The sequence below is a fragment of the Carcharhinus amblyrhynchos genome, chromosome 8 (assembly GCF_965287045.1).
Source record: "Carcharhinus amblyrhynchos chromosome 8, sCarAmb.v2.hapA, whole genome shotgun sequence".
Taxonomy (NCBI): domain Eukaryota; kingdom Metazoa; phylum Chordata; class Chondrichthyes; order Carcharhiniformes; family Carcharhinidae; genus Carcharhinus; species Carcharhinus amblyrhynchos.
This window is the reverse complement of record NC_137331.1, coordinates 114,728,208-114,735,184: the sequence shown is the minus strand read 5'-3', so window position 1 is coordinate 114,735,184 and position 6,977 is coordinate 114,728,208.

Genomic DNA, 6,977 nt, shown 5'->3' with positions numbered 1-6,977 from the left:
AATATAAAAACTGACTGTAAAAGTTTCTATGTAAATAGAAAAATATTGACAAAAACGAATGTAGGCCCCTTGCAGTCAGAAATGGGAGACTTTGTAACGGGAATAAATGGCTGAAGAATTAAATTCGTACTTTCCTTCAGTCTTTACAAAGGAAAGCATGAATTATAGAAATTCTGAGAAAACAAGTTTTAGTGAGGAGAGGAAGGAAATCAGCATTAGTAAAGAAATGGTTTTGGAGAAATTGATAGGTTGAAGGTGAATAAATCTCCAGATCCTGATAATCTTCATCCCAGAGTATTTAAAGAAGTGGCTTGATTTGATTTATTATTGTCACATGTATTGGGTATACAGTGAAAAGTATTGTTTCTTGCATGCTATACAGACAAAACATACCGTTCATAGAGAAGGAAAAGAGTGAGTTAGAACGTTGTGTTACAGTCATAGCTAGGGTGTAGAGAAAGATCAACTTAATACGAGGCAGGTCCGTTCAAAAGCCTGGTGGTAGCAGGGAAGAAGCTGTTCTTGAGTCAGTTGATACGTATCCTCAGACTTTTGTATCTTTTCCCAATGGAAGAAGGTGGAAGAGAGTATGTCTGGGCCGCGTGGCGTCTTTTTCTGAGGCAGCAGGAAGTATTGACAGAGTGATTGGATGGGAGGTTGGTTTGCATGATAGACTGTGCTTCATTCAGACCCTTTGTAGATTTTTGTGGTCCTGGACAGAACAGGAACCACACCAAGCTGTGATACACACAGAAAGAATACTTTGCAGTGTGCATCTGTAAAAGTTGGTGAGAGTCGTAGTTGCCAAATTTCCTTCGTCTTCTGAGAAAGTAGAAGCATTGGTGGGCTTTCCTAACTATAGCACCGGCATGATGGGACCAGGACATGTTGGTAATCTGGACACCGAGAAACTTGAAGCTTTCAACCATTTCCACTTTATCCCCATTGATGTAGACAGGGGCATATCGTCCACAACACTCTGGAAATAGTTGATCCATTATTGTTAATTTTCCAAAATCCCATGAACTCTAGACTGATTCCTATGGTTTGGAGGGTAGCTAATGTAAGCCTGCTATTCAAAAAACAAGGTAGAGAGAAAACAATAGACTATAAGTCCAATGAGCCTAATGTCGATACTGGGGAAGTTGCTAGAGTCTATTATCAAGGATTTCATAATTCAGCATTTTGAAGCAGTGGTGTAATCGGATAAAGTCAGCATGGATTTACCCAAGGGAAATCTTGCTTGACAAATCTATTGGAATTCTTTGAGGATGTAACTCGTAAAGTTGACCAAGGAGCATCAGTGGATGTGATTTGTTTGGACATTCAGAAGGTTTTTGACAAGGTCTCACATAATGCTACTATATAAAGTCAAAGCAGATGGGATTGCAGGTAATGTCTTGAGATGGATAGAAAGCTAGTTAGTGGATAAGAAGCAAAAAGTTGGCATAAATGGGTATTTTTCTGATTGGCAGTCAGTGACTAGTGGGGTTCCACAGGGATTTGTGCAATGACTCCAACTGTTCACATTATACATTAATGAATTAGAAGAGAGAACTGAATGTATTATCTCCAAATTTGCAGTTGTTACAAAGTTGGGTGGGAGGGTGAGCTGTGAGGAGGATGCAAAGATGCTTCAGCCTGTGATTTGGACAGGCTGAGTGTGTGGGCATCTGCATGATAGATGCAGTGTCATGTGGACAAATGTGAGGTTATCCACTTTGGTAGCAATAATAGGAAGACAGATTATCACTTGAATTGAAATCTTGGTGTCCTTGTGCATCAGTCACTGAAAGTAAGCACACAAGTGCAGCAGGCAGTAAAGAAGGCAAATGGTATGTTGGCCTTCATAGCAAGAGGACTTGAGTATGGGGATAGGGATGTTTTGCTGCAATTATGTAGGGCGTTGTTGAGGCCACGTCTGGAGTATTGTGTGCAGTTTTGGTGTCCTTATCTGAAGAAGAATGAGCTTGCTGTAGAGGGAGTACAGCAAAGGTTTACCAGGCTGCTTCCTGGGATGGCAGGGGTGTCATATGAGGAGAGACTAATTCAGTTAGGATTATTTTTATTGGAGTTTGGGAGGGTAAGAAGGGACCTCATGGAATCTTATAAAATTCTAACAGGGTTAGACAGAGTAGATTCAGAAAGAATGTTCCCGATGGGGGGGGAGTCCAGAACCAGGGGTCATATTTTGAGGATAAGGGGTAAACTTTTTGGAACTGAAGTGAGAGATTTCTTCACGCAGAGAATGATGAATTTGTGGGATTCACTCCCACAGAAAGTAGTTGAGGCCAAACCGTTGTGTGATTTCAAGAAGAAATTAGATGTAGCTGTTGAGGCTACAGGGATCGAGTGATATGGGAGGGAAGGGGGGGATCTGGATCAGCTATGTTCAAAATAAATGGTGGAGCAGGCTCGAAGGGTTGAATGGCCTCCTCCTGCTTTTAGTTTCTATATTTCTAAAGGGGTGGAGATGTGCAAACACCACACAGACAGTTGCCCAAGGCCTGAATTGAACTCTGGTGCCACTGTGCTGCCCCCCCCGTGGCGATGGTGAGTTGCTGCTATGAACTCCTGCAGTCTGGTGTAGGTACACCCACAATGCTGTTAGAAAAGGACTTTGACCCAGTAATGGTGAAGGAAAAGTTCTGTGGAGTTTGCACATTCTCCCCGTGTCTGCGTGGTTTCCTCTGGGTGCTCCAGCTTACTCCCGGGGGCTCCAGCTTTCTCCCACAGTTCAAAGATGTGCTGGTTCGGCGGATTGTCCATGCTAAATTACTCATTAGTATCCCAACTTGTGTAGGTTAGGGGGATTAGCCGTGGTAAATGTATGGGGTTACAGGGATCGGGTAGGTCTAGGTAACATCCTCTTCCGGAGAGTCGGTGTGAACTTGATGGGCTGAATGGCCTCTTTCTACACTGCTGAGACTCAATGCTTTCCTTCACTACAGGACATTAATGAACCAGATGGGTTTTTATGACAGTTAACTGTGGTTTCATTGTCACCTCTTGAGCTACAATTCCAGATTTTTATTGAATGGCACAATTCAAATTCAGCCATTATCACAGATTCCCTACAGTACAGAAGGAGGCCATTTGGCCCATCGAGTCTGTACCAACCACAATCCTACTCAGGCCCTATTCCCGCAACCCCACACATTTACCCTGCTAATCCCCCTGACAGCAGTGTCAATTTAGAATGGCCAATCCACCTAACCAGCACATCTTTGGACTGTGGGTGGAAACCGGAGCACCCGGAAGAAACCCACGCAGCGTCACATTAAATATAAGTGTGAAATTGTTGTGTCCCTTCAATGAGAACAAAGGGTCTGTAGGCACAGCTCCAATTGCAATGCAGAATTTATAGCCAGCATTATAGCCAAAGGTTTGGAAGAACTTTCTAAAATGCTAGAGAAAATAAAGACTTAAATGGCATAACAGGATTAAAAATATTTGAATGCAGGAATTCTAGTTGAGCTAATATATGTACCAACAAGGTAACACTTTGTATAGCGTGCAGGATTGATAATTTATTTCCAGTTCATTAATTGTAGCTGCTTTTCAGGAGGGAGAAGAACAAACCACAGACTCAGAAAATGAATAATGTAATCCGATAATGTCAAACTCCACCCTGGCTCAGAAGACTACAGTGGAGGGAATGAGCCACTGGATTTAACTGTTACTTCAGACTTGCTTAAAATGAACCACAGACACGCTGTGAAAACACGTCACACAGACTTGAAACATTAACTCTGTTTCCCTCTCCGCAAATGCTGGGTTTATCCAGCATTTTCTGCTTCTTATTACATACGCTGGAATCTGTTCCAAGACAGCTGAATGCATGTGAAGATGGAAAATGTGTAACAGACCACAAGAACTTTTTCCAAGTTTTTTTTAATTCACTCATGGGATGTGGGTGTCACTGGCTGGGCCAGCATTTACTGCCCATCCCTAATTGCCCTTGAATTGAGTGGCTTACTAGGGCATTTCAGATGGCAGGTAAGAGTCAACTTCAAGCTCCTATAATATGCTCACAATTCCAAAATGCAGGAAGTCTTTATCACCTCATGAAAGAGCAGCGCTCCAAAAACTCGCGATTCCATATAAACCTGTTGGACTTTAACAAGGTGTTGTGAGACTTCTTACTGAGCATGGAAGATTTTGATCTATTTTGTTCACTTTCTCTTGGATCATCAAAGGCACCGGGCTGGATTTTACGGCCTCGCTCATCCAAAAACCATAAAGTCCCGCTCGAGGTCACAACCTTTCCATGCTCTGCCCCTCGCCTGCTCCAATTCCCGTGGCAGGTGGGACAGTAAAATTCTGGCCTCTGTCATTGAAAAATCAAGAAGGATTTGCTCAGGATGGATTGTACGCTGAAACTGAAGTTTGCAGGAATGTCTCAGGATACATTTTGATTGTTTGTGGGACAAGAGTATCCAGTTATCTCAGGCCACGCTATTGCAGTGTCCTTACCCACACCATCCTGCGGGAGTTAATGTTCTCAACACTGGCTTCTGTAGAAAACAAAAGGATGGACAGCCTGTCAGTGGACAAAGACCAGCAAGTGTCCCTGTCATCAGCTCCTTCCTGCATCGAGAGACTCTTATCTCAGAGGTAGGCCGGGTGTCACATTCATGTTGTTGGTGAGATGCTGCTCATACAGGCGGGATTCTCCAATCTCATCCATCCCCGCCGCCGTGTCAGTGACAAAATTCCATTCACTTCCAGCTACACCAGAGAATCCCAGCCACATGCAAAGATGGTCTGGGTCACTGTCTGTGTGGAATCTGCACATTCTCCCTGTGTCTCCGTGGGTTTCCTCCAGGTGCTCCGGTTCCCTCCCACAGTCCGAAAAACATGCTGGTTAGGTGCATTGACCATGCTAAATTCTCCCTCAGTGTACCCAAACAGGCATCAGAGTGAGGTGACGAGGGGATTTTCACAGTAACTTCACTGCAGTGTTAATGTAAGCCTATTTGTGACAGTAATAAATAAACATTCAAAGTGATCATTTCCTTAATTTATGAACATTCATACTGAAAATCAGGGAGGTTCATTTATTTATGATGGAAGTTATCTATCATCATGCAAGAGCTAGACCTAACTCTTGAAAACAATGTTTTGGCCTCAACTCCTTGCTGTGTCGTGAATTCAACACATTTGCCACTCTCTGGGTGAAGAAATTTCTCCTCATCTCAGTCCTAAATGATCTGTCCCATATCTGTGACCCCTGGGTTCTGAACTCCCCCAGAATTGGAACATCTTTCCTACATCTACCCTGTCTTATCCTGTTAGAATTTTATAGGTGTCTATTGGATCCCCCCTCATTCTTCTACACTCCAGTGAGTATAATCCTAACCAATTTAATATCTCCTCATATGTCAGTCCTGCCATGCCTGAAATCAGTCTGTGGTAGTCAGTGGCCTAATAGTGAGTATTGATCAATAGTCAAATCCACCAACACTTCTACTTTCTCAGGAGACTAAGGAAATTTGGCATGTCCACTACTGTTCTCACCAATTTTTACAGATGCACCATGGAAAGCATTCTTTTTGGTTGTATCACAGTTTGGTATGGCCCTGATCAATGTTATAATTCAGGTCAGAAACTCCAAAGTGTTTTATGAAGTCTGCCTGGATCATAAGTTTTGCAATTTGAATTTGGTTAGGGGGAGCATGAGATGCTTCACTTCAGGTATGATTCAGCTGACCGACTAGGGAGCTGTTATCAAATAAAGTTTATTTAAGAATACAGTAGACATGTATAAAAAGAAAATTAGTAATTACCACTTACAAACAAAAACAAAACCATCATGACATTGTATGACCTTTAACAAATTTATCAAAAGCATTCCAATCAAACAAAACATCCCTATCTATAAACCCTTTCCACAGATTCAGTACAGGAAGTACAAATGCTTATGTGATGCAATTCTTTGGGTGGAGAATTGGATGGACAGTCTTGTTACTTCTAGCAGCCCTCTGGATATAAACCCAGAGCAACTTGAAATGAGAACAACTTCCCAAAACACCAGGGAGAGACAGAGACTTTAGACCAGCCAACCACCAATAGCAGATTTTCTACTCCAGGAAGAAACCTTGCTTCAAGCCAACAGCAGAGTTTCCAAAACCAGGGAGAGAAAGAGAAACATTGTTTCCCAGCTTGATATCCACCCCCTTCTAAACTAAAATGGAAACTGAATCCTTAAAATTTTTATCCTGGGGAGGAACCACCTGACTTTGATTTGTCAATCAAACCTCCAATACAAGGTCATAAAAGATCCCAGAGTAAAAATAAACAAAACCCCATTTAAGCCATTGAAGTAGCAATAAAAGGACTTCTAGCAGATGACCCAAAAGGAAGGAGGAAAAAAAACTCAAAAGGTCCGCTTACAACAGCAGAGAACATGATTTAAAAAAATTTCAAAGTACATTAACATCACACTTGCCCCATTAAGAAAAAAAATGAACAAGCAACATTCAAAGATGGTTTAATTTTTCAAACCTTTTCACTTTCATACTACTAGTACTCTACAGTAAGAGTACATGCAGTTTACAATATTAAAACATACAAGCATAACAGTAATAACTAATTTCAATTCTTGTCTCACCATTGGACACTCTTTCTAACTCATTTGTGACATACTGCTCCATCTCCAAAATTCTCCTTCAATCCTTACTTCTGCATTGGTTCCAAATTAGAATTCACTTCTGTTCTTATGATGATAAGTTAGTTCCAATAATGCCCTCACAGAACTAGGTAGGGTCAGCAAGATAACACATTGCTCATGTGTAGTCAGGACCATTCAGAACAGTCACTTTAGCTCTGTCCCCTTCCTTGGCCTTAGCTCCTGTTCTTTCAAGCAATTTGACTCCTTTGTTTGCTCTAGATCTCCACCATTGCTTTCTACACATTCTTTGGCAAAGAAACATGGCAGATTGTCTTCCTTGGTGTCAGAACCCATTTTAACCATG